The 17616-nt window shown below is 35.4% G+C and overlaps 1 protein-coding gene across 5 annotated transcripts in view; it reads left to right on the top strand.

The window, feature by feature from the left end:
* Window positions 1-17616, top strand: part of LOC105220120 (ets DNA-binding protein pokkuri) — a 99466-nt gene that overhangs the window by 22220 nt on the left and 59630 nt on the right. For 3 of the 5 annotated variants that reach the window (XR_008470397.1, XM_054227337.1, XM_054227336.1), the window contains exon 1: window positions 8495-11655. The exons of 1 other annotated variant lie outside the window; for it this stretch is intronic. The gene's annotated coding sequence lies outside the window, so the exon portion shown is untranslated. Of the gene's footprint in view, window positions 1-8494; window positions 11656-17616 lie in introns of those variants that run through there. One more of the 5 variants, XM_054227338.1, reaches the window with a different exon arrangement.

Below are 17616 nucleotides of genomic sequence, written 5' to 3' on the forward strand. Positions count from 1 at the left end.
TACAGTTATTCAGTGGTTCGAAACTAATATTTCAAAGTAGTTCTGAGCTGTCTTAGTTATCACGTTAATCGGATTACCTATATTAAAATATAGTGAGAGAAAAATGGGGACATTGCTTTTAAGAGAGTGCTGTGTAAGCAGAAATCTTATATCGAAAAGCAGGTGGATTCTTTGATAAGCTTTTGTCGAGATAAATGCACTCCTTAGTTAGGAAAAGTTTCTCGAGGGGAAAGCTCATGCTATGCGAGGAGTTAGCACAGATGTCTAGCCAGTATATGATAGACACCGAAGATCTTGATATAGGACAGATGTAACAGAATCAACGGCATATTGTTCAGTCTTACAATATCGATAATATAACCAAATCTTCTCAGAAGTACTTGCCTTTTCCACCGCCTTTGAATATATATTATGTAACGAGAATGATAAATTATAAGTGCAAATATTCCTAATATCTATTAAATATATGTATGTATGTAAAGAATCTGAAAAGAGCACACGACAACCTCTCATTTTGCTACTGTCGTGATTCCATATCACGTCGTCTTTAGTCGTCTTTACAAACTTTGTCAGTTCTAAACTTAAAACCACTGTGACTTAACTATCTATCTACTATCTTAATGATAGTTGAGTTATATAGTCCCAAGAGTATTGACAATTAATAAAAAATGATTGAAAAACTTAAAATGTTGCTGAACTTTGAAATTTGAATGATAGGACCATCCTCATGGTATTTTTAACAGAAAGGTTTGTGATTCTCTAAGTTCAGTAGTTTCTGAAAAAAGAAGGAATCAAAAATCTAAAACAAAAATATGTAAGTAGATACTGTGTTTCTTCTACTTAATCGACAAACAAAGTAATGTCTGTCGCTTTTTTTAAAGGGGCTATACACGATCGATTTTTTTCGATAGTTTATGCTTTCAAAAACATCCTGTAAAATAGTCTTGAATAGTTTTTGAATAGCAGCGTTCTAAAGAGGTATCGTTCATAGGTATCAACCGCTATAGTTGAAATTTTAAACGCGTTTTTCTCGAAACGATAATTTTTTACCTAAAAAAACGACACATTTTTCAGAACTACGCCGTTTTGTTAATTTCTGATATTTTTCAAAAATCGTAGGTCATTGTATAGGAAATACTTTCAACATTAATAACCTTTTTGAGTTTTTGTGTTTCAGCTACTCATTCGATCGGAATTATGCACATTATGACAGCACATAACTCCGTTATTTTTCAATATTTTTGTAAGCAAAAATCTTAAAATATGGGTGAAAATATACCTTATTGTGTCCAAAAAACCTCGAAACATTCGATCGAGTACTTTCTTAAAAAAAAATCACGAATATCGCTTAATTTTTCATGGGTTACACTGATATAGCCCATTAAGGCATTTTTTCAAGTCAAAAATACACTCGAAAGTCTTGATTTGTGCTCAAGAAGCTCAGCTTATAGAGAATATACTTTCGATTATAATTTTTGTTGAGTAATCGTATATCTACTTGATTGCTCCCAGTACTACTGAAAACTTAAATTAAAAGAGTTCAAGAATTTCCGGTTTATATTAGATTTTAATTGAAATATTTCTTATGTAATGATGGCAGTTAAGACGTTCTTCAAGTTCTCAGGTTTTGTGAATTTGGTTCTTCAAGAAAAATAATTAGAAATATAACGCTCTTAAAACAAATTCTAATAAAGATCCTTAGAACCGACCCATATTGACTACAAGAAGAGTTGGTATAAGCATACTTCGAGAACAAGAGTTAGAAGTAGGGATTATACCAACCACTGAGTGGAATTTAACGGTAATTAAGATGGATAAATCTAATTTCTGACTGAAATAGTTACTTATACGATCCAGCTTTCTAGGCTCCTTTATCTTTTAGTGATTTTCTTGAGATTTAAAAACAATTTACGTCTTTGTATGGACGCTTGATTTTACGCCCATATACTCCACATGTTTAAACCTATTAAATTTGTTGCACTTCCCTATATACTCCTACCCATACTAAGTAGGCACTCAGTTTAATTTTTTCCCCAACTGGTGGCAAGAATATTTGAATACAAAAACAAAACAATAACGAACGAAAGGCTGTTTGGCAAAGTAATAGTGTGTAATTTGAATGACGGCAAGCGTCCACGGTGAGGCCAAACATTCTTCACAGTCATCAGATAGCAGATAGCATATCGAGTTGAGTGTCGTTGTGCATCCATGAGACAGGCTACTGTCGTCGTCGTCGTCGTCGTCAGCGCTGCCACACATGTCTCCACACTTGCTGTGCGTTTACGATTGCGTATGCCATGCTGACTGATGATGTGTGTGATTGGAGAATAGTGTGTTGGCACTTGGGCCACTGCCACTACTACTAAATCGGACGCTTCACTCATCCGTTGCGTCCGTACACGCCCGCGCGCTGTTCCTGCCTCACAACTTTAACAGTCAAATAAGTGTTTGTGTGCTTGTATGTGTGCAGGTCTGTCTGTCCGACCATCATGCCACCGTTACTATGCTTGATTGGCTCAATTGATGCTATTTGAACTCTGACCGAGACGATGCTGCGGTGCTGCTCCGACGAGCACTTAAATTTCCCCATTTTTAAATGAGTTTACAACCTCAGCTGGAAGTGACGCGTACTCGTGTGTACGGAGAGTACACACTAAACGGGGCGCGATCCAAGACGCCTAACGATGAAAACACTAAAGTCAACCACATGCAATCATGCATACAAATGACGATCGTGTATATTAATTTCTACACTCGTACATGTTTGTAGTGTTGTTGTGTGTGGAAACAACAGTTGCAAGTGGCAAACAGTAAAAATTCGGGCCGCACCTTCCTCAGTCTACTACATAGTCTCACTCCCTCTATCTCTTCTCTATCCCTCTTTCACTTGCTCTCCCTTCCTTTATGCTATGCTATGATAGCTGGCAAAAGCATGATTAAGAAATGCATAGCTTGTTCTTCTAGTCGTTTGTGTAATACGTGTTAGAGTCATTTGTCAGCGGTCGGTTCGTGCAATATTTTGTGGCATCCAGGAGCAGCGGTTAATGATCTGCTAAATATGTTGATAACAAACAATGTGAGCAGCAATGTATATGTTGTGTGTGTGTGCTGGTTAGAAGAATGCTTTTGGAGCGTGTTAAGGGTTAAAGTTTTTAATACTAAATAGTTTGACCTGGGAAATATTTTGCAGTTCACCGTGGTTCATAATGATTGGGATGTAATTTGTTATAAGAGTCATAAATAAATTTTTAAGGTTTAGCATTTTTGAAATTTTTTATAGGTACCTTACCCCCTCTTCCGTCTCTCTGCCCTCTCTTTATCTTTTTTTTAATTATCGTATTAAGTTATCTTAATTTTCTTCCCTTTGAATTGGTTGATAGTGATAACCTAGTCAAGATTTTGGTTTGTGAGACACCTAATAATACTTTAGGTAAACCAGTCTATATAAATTGAATAGAAACAATCCAAACTCGTACGAGAGAGCTTTATATAATACACTAATAGTAAGTGACTCCGTTTGATCACTGCACAAATGAGGCTCAATTATCCCACCTGACAGCCAAAGGGATAGGTTTAATGAATTGTGTGTGATAAACTGTACTAGAGTTTGTGAGATGTGTGTTGAAAAAGTAACGGAAATGTTCGTTTTCTGAAAACTATATTTGGAATTACCTTTAGCTCTTTCAGCGATTTTACGCATGCTTGAAAAACGAAGGCCGTTGTCTCTTTATTTTTGGAAATGAGAAAACTGTCACACGGAGCACGGCGAATATGGAGGCTTGGGCATCATTACAGTATTTTATTTTGCCTAGAATTCACGAACGAGTCACGAAGTGTGAGCTTTTAAGCGCCTACAATGAGTATAGCTGAAAGTTTTATCGTAATTCAAGAGTATATTTGTTTGTAAACCAACATAATAAAAAATTAAAAGAAATATAAAAAAATTTGACTTTCAAAAATTCACGTTATTTTTTGAACAATACTCGTATATTCAAAAATCATTGTTTTTATTGAAATCGAAAATTTGCTTTGGTTTTACCTAGATATTGGTATTTATCTTTGAAAACTAACTAGTGGTTAAATGTTAAAGGCCAATAAGAAAAAATTAAAAACAACAAGTAAGGAAGGGCTAAGTTCGGGTGTAACCGAACATTTTATACTCTCGCAATTTATTTATTTAACTTTATTTATATTATATAATACACAATTTGACCCACATATTCATCATATATATTGTATAAAGTCCATTGAAAGTTGGAAACCATAATATTAGGTTAGAAGCACCGAGGTCCTCGTGTTCGATATATGGGGCCTTTAAAACCTATGGTCCGATTTCGGTGATTTTTAGAATGGGGCTGCCACACTATAAACGTAGTATTTGTGCAAAATTCTGCACCGATATCTTCACTAGTGCTTACTTTATATATTGTAAAGTAAGCGATTCAGATCGTCTTCAAAGTTCTTGTATATAGGAAGTAGGCGTGGATGTGAACCGATTTGGCCTATTTTCACAACATATCATTGGGATATAAGGAAACTATTACAAACCAAGTTTCATTGAAATCGGTTGAGTAGTTCCTGAGATATGGTTTTTGACCCATAAGTGGGCGACGCCACGCCCATTTTCCATTTTGTAAAAAAATCTGAGTGCAGCTTTCATCTGCCATTTCTTATGTGAAATTTAGTGTTTCTGACTTTTTTCGTTAGTGAGTTAACCCACTTTTAGTAATTTTCAACCTAACTTTTGTATGGGAGGTGGGCGTGGTTATTATCCGATTTCTTTCATTTTTGGACTGTATTAGGAAGTGACTATAAAAAACGACTGCAGAAAGTTTGGTTTATATAGCTCTATTGGTTTGCGAGATATGTACAAAAAACTTAGTAGGGGGCGGGTCCACGCCCACTTCCCCAAAAAAATTACATCCACATATGCCCCTTCATAGGGCGATCCTTCATACCAAATTTTTTTATTTTATTTCCATAGCTTTATTTATGCCTTAGTTATGGCACTTTATGTGTTTTCGGATTTCGCCATTTTGTGGGCGTGGCAGTGGTCCGATTTTGCTCATTTTCGAAAGCAACCTTCCTATGGTGCCAAGAAATAAGTGTGCCAAGTTTCATCAAGATATCTTAATTTTTACTCAAGTTACAGCTTGCACAGACGGACGGACGGACAGACAGACAGACAGACATTCGGATTTGAACTCCACTCTTCACCCTGATCACTTTGGTATATATAACCCTATATCTAATTGGTTTAGTTTTGGGTGTTACAAACAACCGTTATGTGAAAAAACTATAATATTCTCTTTAGCAACATTATTTTTGCCCGTTATTTTTTGAACATTACTCGTATATTCAAAAATCATTGTTTCTGTTGAAATCGAAAATTTGCTTTGGTTTTAGCACGATATTGAGATTTATCTTTGAAAACTAGCAAGTGGTTAAATGTTAAAGGTCAATAAGTAAAGCAAACTATTAAAGCTTAATAAGCTTTATTTAATACAACAAAATATTGACTATTTGACGACTTTGCCTTCAAGTTCGTTACAGATACCCACAAATATCAAAAACATGAGTTAATACTTAAAAAAAAATAATGTGGATTCTTGGTCATTGACCAAAACAGATGTTTCGTCCAACTTCTTACTGAAGGAATTGGTAGCCTTAAGTTTAAAAACGATTCTTATGCAAAGTAGAGCTTTGCATTCCTGAATATATAACAATATCACACACACATCGAATTATTTATAATTATATTAAATTTCGATAATTAAGAATTCATAATTTTGTAAATTGTGAATTAATTGAGAGACACTTTTTTTATAGAGACACTTAAGTTGGACTATGTTAAAAGCTAGTTCAAAGTACAGCATACTCTAAGGTTATTGCATACTTTTGAGACCACTTGAGAAGCTTGTAGAAATATTCAAATATATAATAATGAAATAATATAATAATAATTAATATAAGAATAATCAATATATTATAAATAATAATTAATAATCAATTTGCTAATATTTTTGAAGATTTTCATACTTATTAGAACAGCCATTGCAACTTGAAAACGTTCACAAATGAATATTGGCTTTTAGAATAAAATAAGTTGTTTTTATGCTTTGTGAGCTTTCGAATTCTCTGATGCTCTACATTTACTATATATTCAATTTACATTCTTCCTAACGATACATATAAACGGCACCTGTGTTCACTCACTTATGTATTTGCTGCTGTTTTATTATTGAATAAGGTGTCAAAGCAATATTTGTTGTTGTTAAATTATTTAAAAAATACGTTTAGTTCAATACTTGGTAATATTTAAACAAGTAAAACTTCCCATACCTTTGATGCCGCTCTAAATACCCAATAGCCGCTGTATGCTCCGTCTGTGCTGCTGGTAAAAATACTTTTAGTTCAATATTTACTAATAATTAAACCAATAAAAGCTTTCCAAACCTTTGATGCCGCTCTAAAAACCCAATAGCTGTTGAGTACTCTGTCTGTGCTGCTGGTGCTCCTCCATATTTCCTTTGTTAACCGCCACAACATATTAATATTTCACACTTCTTACACTACACTACTCTATAGTACTACTCCATTTCACTAATTAATTGTTTATTTTAACATCATAATATCGTATAAAAACCGAAATTAAATATTTGTTAAGCACTTTGCGCATATTCGTGCATTTGCAGCACCCTGAATACATTCGTTGCAAATACGTGTATTTCTTGTAATGAACGCTGTAAATGTTATACTAGCTATCCTTTTAACTTATTAAACACGAAAAATGATATTAAACACTTTATTCTTTTAATAATTAAAACTATTTTATTGAAAACTCAAATTAAAACTTCACTTCAGCTCATAGCAGCATAACTATTTGCACATCACACTTTCAAATCACAGCTCTTTGGCGGCAACTTCACTCGTTCGCGAATGCATGGGTAGAAAGGAAGCGGAAATATGGTTGCATTTAAAGTGTTTGTTTTCAGAAAAGTAATCGGTATCCGGTTAAGGGTTTAATTCGTATGTAAATTAGTCGAATATTATAAATATTTAATAATATTAATTATCATTAATACTTAATTGTTATTATTATTATAAATATTGAAAACAAAAGCTATTACTATGTCACAATAGCGAATTTCCTTATAATTATTGTTCATTATTATTATTATTTCTAAGAAAAAATTCCCTTTGGGGTGTGGTATGCATATATGTATGTATGTAAGTACCGTAATAAATTCTAGTGAGCATAAATGTTGCACTTTGACGGAGAGAGCGTCTGAATAGCGGAAGACGGAACCTGTAAGAATGTGAGCGTAGTGCGATTTTGTTGTCAATAAAATTGACAGAGTTTGCAATGCAAATTTTTCAACAGTACTTTTCATATGGCAGTACCGTTATAATTTGTTAGATTTTTAATAATATTTTAATTTTATTTATGACATTAACTGTTGTGTTTCTATGAAGAAAAGGCCTACTACAGATTTTTCATTTCACTTTCTGTCCTTAGGTTAGTTTAGATTAAAGGACAGATCACTGTGCAACAGCCCCAAGAGTTTCAACTTTGACAGCTAAAGCCGCTAGTACTTTTTGTTGCCTCAAACTTCTCAAAATTGATGCCAAAGACCCTCACAAAGTGATTTGGGCCTTCTGAACTTTCTTAGTGTTGTTGTTGTTTTTGTAGGGTCTGAAAAATTCGCACCAAATAATTTGGAATTAATTAGGTTTTGGCTGGTGCCAAAGACCATTAAGAGACAACGAAGCTCTTTTCGAATTCTGACCTTTCTTAGTGTAGTTGTTGTTTTTGAAGGGTCTGAAAAGTTCGCCTCAAATAACTTTGAATTAATTAGTCTTTGACTGGTTAAAGATCCCGGTCCGTACCGTTGACTTAGACCAGACTGTCGTGGGAATGAACCTCCTTTTTGGAAAAACTTGAGGTTCTAAGATTTATTACTGTTATATGTACATATGCAACATAACGTTAAAATTCCGAAATTTGCCTATCACTCCCTCAAAAACCCACATATATGCATTATTTTACATAAGTAACTACTAAACCCTAAAAATGTAGGTTATTAAGTACCGCTGACAATGTCTTCCCTACAATTAGTCATATGTAACCCGTAACTTCTTCGTGCGGTAACCTGTTGTCAACCAGTGTGCTGTGCAATTCTCCTTCACTAACTTTACTTCACTTGCATTTCCTACGCTCATTCAACAACTCGCACGCGCTCTCGCTCAGTACACTCAACGCAGCTTTTGCATATTCACTAGCTTCTTGGCTTGTTGAGCACAACAACTAAAATCGCAACAACTGAACAGCAGTGACGCGCTCTCTACTCTGTTTGCTGCTCTTTTGCTACGCTTTTTCTCAGACCACCCGATTGGGTTGGTGCCACCCAACAGCGCGTTGACGGGCAACACTGTTCGCTGCGCTCGCTCGCTCGCTCGCCGCTTTTGATTATTTCAACAACCAAAAGGCGATGTGTGAAAATTTATTGTTGTTATTTGTTATTTGCCTGGCGTGCGGTTCGGTTGTTTGGCGTGCCGTCGGGTTTAAGATATATTCTATTCTATATTATTTTATTATCATTTTGAAATATAAATAGTAAATGTGTGTTGCCGCAAAAAGCTAAAGTGTGCGAGCGAGTGTGTAGCGCGTTAAATTTATGATAAACATTTTATGCTGATAATGAATTTCATTAAATTTTTTGGTGTCGGAAACATTTTGTGCTAACGAGTGAATAGTAGCAAGTAAAGGAAGCAAAGTGCGTACAAAAACAAAAACAAAAAGTAGAACGAATTACATGACAAATACAAAGCATATAAGAGTAAGTGACATAAAGTGCCGGTTGCGGATACGGATGCGGATGTAAATGTAAATGTAAAACAATAATAATAATTATTATTATGACATGCAACGACAAAAACAACAACAATGCAAGTTTAGCGAAAAATACATATGTAAACTAAAATAAACAATATTACAAAATACAATAAATAGAAATAATATTAAATAAAAATATATATACAGCGTATTTGCGCACAACAACAACAACAAATTAAAAATAGTGAATCACACTTGTCGTTGTCGTTCGTCGCCGTTGTATAAAATTTCGTCGATAAATATTTGAATTGCTTTTGTGACAGATAGGAAATAGCCGAGCAAATACACACTCAAACACATGCTTGTACATATGTATGTTTGGTTGTATGTATGCAAGCCTGTATGTGCAGCTGAGCAAAAAGCAAAGCAAAGCAAAAGCAAAGTCAAGTCAACACTGTCTGACAGCTGAGCATTTAGCAGAGTAGTGGAGAAGCAGCAGAAATCGGAAATAGCACAAAACATTTGTGGCGTATAGGTAATAAGCGCAAAAAATAAGCAGAAATTCGCGAACGCGCGTGTGAATTTGGAATTTTTCTTGATTTTTTAATTATTTTTGATTGCATTTGCACGCCTGTGTTTGGGGATTGTTATTTATATATTACTAAGAAAATAGTATATGTACATTAGCGTGCCAAGCAAATCCATACAAAGTGCATGAGTAAGCAGCTATAACAATAAGCGCAACAAAAACAACAATAACAAATATTATAAAAACTTAAATATTTTAGCATATCGCTAAACGGAAATACCATTTGACCCAACACAATTGTGCTTGAGCGGGTGCAAACGCCAAGCAGCAGCTGACCAACAGAGCGCCGATGAACAATTCGACTGGGCGGTTAGCGGTTGATACTGATTGTGCATACAAACATGTGTGAACATGCATTAATTGTAGTGGAATGTGGAAAATAAATATAAAACAAAAACAATTAATAAGAAAAATTACAAAAAAAAACTTTAGTAAAACGCTAAAAAGTGCATAGAAACAAGCAAGAGTTACAGTGCAAACTCATAAAAAATACAATAAAGCAAAGGATCAAAATAGAAACGTTGAAGAAAGTGGCGGAAGTAGCAACACTAGAAGAACATAAAACAACTAAGCAACACGCGTATTGGCAGTTTTGGAGCGGCTAATGAGTGCAGAGCGACTTCCGTAGGGTACTCCTGGTAAGCAGCAGCAGCTAGCAGATTCTTGATGTCATTGAGCTTTTGCACATGCAACAACAATACTGCAGTGTGTGCTGATTGCATTGTTGATGAACTATAGTAAAAGTAGAACGCCTATAAAGTGAAGGAGTAAAGTAAGCGCCTTTACAAGGCAGGCAGTAAAACATATACAAAAACAAAAAGTGAGAGAAAAAAGAAATAAAGCTTGGTGTGTGCAACAGGAAGTTTGCTGCTTTCAAGCCAGCAAGTTAAGGAGCGTAGAAAACAAACTAAATAAAAATCTAAAAAAAAAAAATTAAAAATTAAATAAATATAAAAATCAATGTTTATAGCTTTTTCGTAAGCGCCAGTGAAGAAATAGCATCCAAAAAGTAAAAGAAAATATTTATGTGTATAAGAACGCAACAGTTTTATTAACGCCAATAATAACCGAACGTTAAATAAAATAAAATTACACAACAAAAACAATAATAATAAAACAAAAAACAACAACAAAAACCCAGTAAGAATAAAAACAGTAATCATATCAGTAAACAATCGGTCGTGTCTTCTACTGCTGCTGCTGTCAGTAGTAGTCACACATACTACTACACAACAGAGAGATATAAATAAATAAAACGTCGAAGATAGCAGCACTGCAACAATTACAATAATAACAACAACTACAACAATTAACACAATAATATAATAAACAAACAGCAACAACAACAACAAAACACAAATCGTCAGTCGAACGTCAGCAACAAATCAACTCACACAAGTCAACCTATAAGTCAAGAATAAGTGTGTGTATGTGTGTTGTACATATCGACACACTTGAGTACAATAAAAACAAATAAAATAAAAACACAATCAGAACATATAATAATACAAAAGCAAAAAAAAAGAAAGAAAATAAAAGAAACAACAATACAACAACAATAGTTCAACTAACAGCTACATAAAGCACTGAGAAGAGAAAGGCAACGGCGCACGAACAACAATCGCCCCAAATTGTGCGCGACTACGACAAGCGTACAAACAAACAGACGGACGTACGTACGTACGGAAAGACCGTTCGGTCCGAAAGGCGGAAAGCTAAGAAACGCAATCGCATAAGTGCTTACAAGCAAAGTAAGAACACAAACAGATAGCCAACCAACCAACCAACCAGCTGCTACGCTTGTTTATAAGGCGCAGAGCGGGAGTTAAGCAGGCGTATAAAAAATCAACGCAATCGTCGAACCATTTAGCCCCCACCAAACGGCTAGCAACGGCCCTGTGCATTGCACGCGCAGCCGGCAGACAACTGTGTTCTGGATCTGGACATATCCGCTTCCGCATTGTGTTTGGCTTCGGCTACGGCTACGCTTTTGCGTTTTGTTCTGTTCTGTTGCGCTTCGTTACACACATGTGTTCGTAGTTCGACGTCAGTCAGTGTGCTACGATTTCGTCTTTTGGCATTTTTTGAATTGGCAAAGAAGACGGTCGCCAGCTAAGTCAACTAATACAACATACTTAACCCATAGACAACTTGAGATATTTGATTTCACAGGAGCGGGCTCCATTTAAGAAACATTAAACTTCATACATGCAACATATTATACTTTAAGGTAAGTGTCATGACTAATTTGGTATAAATTAAAAAAAGATTTTTAATTTTTATTATTATGTATAAGAATCATTATAATTTTATGAATATTTCACGTATTTTTTATTGGTGATATAATTAGTCACTATTCGTAATCTTTTATTGATATAACTATAATCAACTATAAAAAACAATTTACTTAAAATCTCTGAAACTTGCTTCAAATCGTAATTCTCCTTCAAACTTTTTTCAAATACATACATACATACTTGAAGATTCACGTAGAACCGTTATAATTCTACCGTTTACTCGGTAGAACTTCCAGGTTGTGGAACAAATTTAGCAGTATTTCCGCGCCCTTACCACCGATATGGTTTACCAATCCCACGCTAGTCGGGTCTACATAACCCGAATGGATCGCAATTTGTATTCGGTCGTGGGCTGTTAACTCAGCAAAATTTTTTCAATAAATATATTTTCTGTCTTTAGCAATAAATATATTTTCTGTCTTTAGCATCAACAACAATCAATTAGTTCTCAAGACTGTTCCATGATTTTAACGAAAGCGAGCTGCTTATATTTTCAAAATAAGAAAGTCCTGGTTGATGTGTTTTGAGATACTTTGAGATGTATGTAATTTGAGCTTAACTATCCTGAAGTGGTTTTGTTTGTAACAGTTATCCGAGTTTTGCTTAGAAAATAATTTCTTAATAATCTGATAAAATTCATACACCTTTCTATAACTTCTTTTTCCCACCATCGTGGTCCGCCCATTCTTGGTTTCTTGCACAAATTTCGTTTTTAATAAAATTATCCATTTCTTATTGGTTTTCATAAATTTGACTTATACGCATATATATTTCCACCAATTTTTCACAAATATGGGTATATTTCTTTAGTGAAAAGAGACGTTTTCTCTTTTGACTAACCATAGGTTAAGTTTCCGCACACATTCTCCTATTTTCTTTCATCTTTCCATCTATTCTAGGAAACTATACACCAGTTATCGTTCTCCATAGCCTTATTTGTTTATTACGGATTTTAATAAGTATTGACAATTCATAAGAATTCTTTATTGTGAAAAATAACTAACCATCGGTTAAGCTTCCGCACTATTTTCTTTTATTTCTTTGAACTTTCAGATATCATTAGTCTTATTTGTTTTTAAGGATTTTAAGAATCATTGATAATTCATAAAAGTTTTCTGCTTTGAAAAATAATTAACCACTGGTTAAGTTACTGAACATTGAACTTGTACGAAAGAGTTGTCATGGAATCAACTTCCTTGATATTCTGGTTTAGGACAAATAAAAGAATAGGTCGTCTATCTATCAATCGATTTTTTGTTTGCACGATATGCTTTTGTTTGTTACTGACAATTATTAATTTAATTTCCCCAATCATTCTAGTTGTATCTTTAAACACTCCTTTATTTTTTTCGTTAATATGATGTGATATACAGTTGAACTTCCCTAACTCGAACCACTATAATCCAAAACAAACCTCGAGTTAGACTTCGAGTTATGACGGGAAATATGACTTCTATTGCCAATTCAAGAATTCGAGTTATGGAGAACTTCGTGTTATGGAAGTTCAACTGTATTTATTTATAACGGGAAGTTAATAAGAAACCATTTTAAGTGCTTTATGAATGCAATAGATGGCGCTGGGAGCCTAATGAAGCTAAAAGTGGGATTTGACTCATTTAGGAGATAGATTATACATACTGTATAGGAGTGGAAGCGTATATAGTACTTATGGGACATTTTTTTGGAAAAAATGTTAGTCGGTAGATGGAGCTGGGTTCAAATTTCATTGCAAGCTTTTTTTAGGTGCTTTCAAACTTAACAAATTGAATCAAGAATGCATTTTTCATACATTCAAACTATATCTACGATTGACCGATTTGCATATAGATTATGTGAGATATTTTTTATTACCACTTATGACGTATTCATATTTATTTACAATGTTTCTTGCAATATCTACAAGTAACAATCTACAAGTATGAAATATTCCGCAAGTCTATAACTAACTGTAATTTCTACAAAAAGTGAGAATACAGCAAATGATTGGAACGCTTGCCAAAAATGTAGAAACATATACGAAAAATGTTGCTATTTTCCTTTTGATTAGAACCTTATCAGCTGCAACGGCAAGAAATTGTAAGAAATACGACACACTAGGTATCGACTAATTTGCACGATGATTTATAGGTGTAATAGATATGTCGGTATATACATATAGCAAGCTGTGTGACGACAATGGCTATAAGCAAAAATTAGGAATACAAAAAGAACAAGTAAGGAAGGCCTAAGTTCGGGTGTAACCGAACATTTTATACTCTCGCAATTTATTTATTTGACTTTATTAATATTATATAATACACAATTTGACCCACATATTCGTCATATATATTGTATAAAGTCTATTGAAAGTTGTAAACCCTAATATTAGGTTAGAAGTACCGAGGTCCTCATGTTCGATATATGGGGCCTTGACAACATATGGTCCGATTTTTAGAATGGGGCTGCCGCACTATAAACGTAGTATTTGTGCAAAGTTCTGCACCGATATCTTCACTAGTACTTACTTTATAAATTGTAATGTAAACGATTCAGATCGTCTTAAAATTCTGGTATATAGGAAGTAGGCGTAGTTGGGAAGCGATTTGGCCTATTTTCACAACATATCGTTGGGATGTAAAGAAACTATTACAAACCAAGTTTCATTAAAATCGGTCGAGTAGTTCCTGAGATATGGTTTTTGACCCATAAGTAGGCGGTGCCACGCCCATTTTCCATTTTGTAAAAAAATCTAAGTGCAGCTTCCAACTGCCATTTATTATGTGAAATTTGGTGTTTCTGACGTTTTTCGTTAGTGAGTTAACCCACTTTTAGTAATTTTCAACCTAACTTTTGTATGGGAGGTGGGTGTGGTTATGATCCGATTTCTTTCATTTTTGGACTGTATTAGGAAGTGGCTAAAACAAACGACCCAAAAAAATTACATCCACATATGCCCCTTCCTAGTGCGATCCTTCATACCAAATTTTACTTCCATAGCTTTATTTATAGATTAGTTATGGCACTTTAAGTGTTTTCGGTTTTCGCCATTTTGTGGGCGTGGCAGTGGTCCGATTACGCCCATTTCGAATCTTATGGTGCCAAGGAACACGTGTTCCAAGTTTCATTAAGATATCTCAATTTTTACTCAAGTTACAGCTTGCACGGACGGACGGACAGACAGACATCCGGATTTGAACTTTTCTCGTCACCCTGATCATTTTGATATACATAACCCTATATCTAACTAGTTTAATTTTAGGACTTACAACCAACCGTTATGTGGGCAAAACTATAATACTCTCGTAGCAACTTTGTTGCGAGAGTATAAAAATAGAAAAACAATCGAAAAAATAGAAAATATATTAATTGAAAAAAAAAAATTGCAAACGAAATAAAATATGGTTTTGGCAAAAGCAGCCAAAGGCGGCAACACTAGCACTTAGCTTAGCAAGCGCCAACCGATCACTTGCGCTCACATAACGATCAATAATTGCGGACATAAAGTGCTGAATTGCAAATTGCCAAACAAAAAGGGAAGCAAAATTATATATTAAAAAATACATATGTACATATGTATATACATAAAATGAAATATTAAAAAATATTAAGTGCGCCACTGTAGAGTCTGTATGCTTATTTGTAGGTACTTAAATGTATGTACATATGTATGTATGTGTATGCAAAATGCGCATACGCCAAAGTTGCTTCCCTATGTGGTATGCGCGCCACACTGCACTGTGGTGTAGTCTTATCGCCAATGGGTGCAAAAAAAAAAAACTGAAAAAGAATACAAAATAAATTGTTAATACATACATAAGGTTATGAAAAAATATTGGAACCCACCAAAGAAAAAATATATAAAAAAGCAACAACAACAAATAACGTTTAATTTGCAGTTCCTGCTTCTTCCGCGAATTCCGCATTTGATTGAATATTTTATTATCGCAAGTGCAAAAAAGCTACTGATTGCAAATGTGTACATACATACATACATACATATATGCAAATAAATAATTTTTTATATATATGTACATATATGCACGCCAACCTGCACCTGATCGTGCGTCGCCTGCCGCCCGCACCGCGCACTTGTCAGTACTTAGTGCTAGTAATTGCTTGAGTATATATGTATTTATATGTAGGTATGTATGTTTGTACGTGTGTTTATATGTATTCTAAGTCTCAATAGAAGCTAGCAATCGCTGCGCTAACAACCCTTCCGCCCACAGTTAGCAGGACGTCGAAGCGCTAACGTCAGCGTCGTCGTCGCAATTAGCTTACGATTAAAGTATGAAGAGCGTAAGACGCGCGGTGCGGGAGGGAAACCGCTTAAATTACAATTTTTACATATGTATGCATGTACATATGTATGTCTTACATGTAAAAGCAGGCGTCAGCTAGATTTGCTGTCGTTAACTATTTCTCTTTCCTGGTTTTGATTCTGGCTGGCTGACTTGCGTTGTGTCTTCCGCCCTCTCCACAATCCACCTCCACACAATTTGCAAAGAAAATTGAAAAAAAGAAAAGCGCTGCGGACAGAAGAAACCGAAAACCGACGAACTGCCAGTCGTGTGTGTATGTGTGTGTGCATGTAGAAACAGACACAGAAGCGCGGCAAAGCAAATACAATAAATTAAATTCACTTCCGCATTGCTCCACAAATACAGCAACAGCAACGACAGAGTAGCAGCAGCACCAGTGGCAGCAACGACAACGACAACGTAAGAGCGCAACAGCCACACGATATACCTACGAGTGCATACAAGCGAACGAGCACAACGTCGATGACGAAGACGACGTCGCGACGCTGACGATGGCGTCGGCGTTGATGGAAACGACCAAAAACTATGCGCGAAAAGTGCCACCGTCGTCGTCTCCGTCGTCATTTGGTGCTGCGCGTCAACCGTAGCTAGAAGCAACTACTAAGTTGGAAAGCTGACCCGCGTAAGTCACTTGCACACTTTCCGCAAAAAAGAAACAACTTAACGGGCGCACATAAATTACGAGTGTGCGATGTGGGTTTGCCGCATGCGCGCGGTGTTCTCGGCTGCGCGCCGTCAGTTGCTTGCTGGCTTAGACTCTACGTCGGTCGGTTAGTCGGTTGGTCGTTTGGTCGCTCGGTCAGTTAACCAAGTGTGATCCGTTGATAGGGTACTCAGTCGTCGCAGTCGTGCATGACCAGGTTTCTGGTGGAAAGCGATCATACCGTAGCAGTTCGTAGGAACTAGAATATATTTACAAAATGTGATGTGTGTAAGTACATGTAACTCGGCCACAGATGCTATATTTCGCTCGACGATCGTCTTGAACACGACCACAGTGTGTGAATTCGAGGAAATGTGGGGTAGAAATGCCAGATTTTTGCTGGGAGGTGTGGTTGGGTGCGGAAGACACCGTGAGAGTTTGAGCTTCGACCACTTTAAACGTATCAGATATAGATAGAACCCATAGTTATTTTTGGAATCAAAATTCAAAAACCAGGTTTCTGGACAAATATTTCCATACAAATCTCTCTAGAAAAATAGATAAAACCATAGAACCCATAATTATTCCAGGAATCATTCAAAAACCATGTTTCTGGACAAATATTCGCTTCCAAATCTTCCTGAAAACTAAACGATTTCGCATATGACAAACAAATGTAGGGTCCAACTCTTTAGAACTGTTCTTAACAACTGTTTTTCACAATAAATTTTCGGTTAGATTGCCTAGCACTCAATTGGGAGGTTTTGTGTTAGACCCTTACGCAATAATTGGTTAGATCCAAACTTTATAAGTTCCTACCAAAGCGATCAGTATACTTTTCGATAGGTCTGAAGGAATGTGAGACCTTAACCTCTTCTAATCATAATCTCTATGTTTTCTATATCTTACGTGAGTCCTCATACTAAACTAGGGTGAGAGAAACATTCTCT

The sequence above is a fragment of the Zeugodacus cucurbitae genome, chromosome 3, assembly GCF_028554725.1.
Source record: "Zeugodacus cucurbitae isolate PBARC_wt_2022May chromosome 3, idZeuCucr1.2, whole genome shotgun sequence".
Lineage (NCBI taxonomy): Eukaryota > Metazoa > Arthropoda > Insecta > Diptera > Tephritidae > Zeugodacus > Zeugodacus cucurbitae.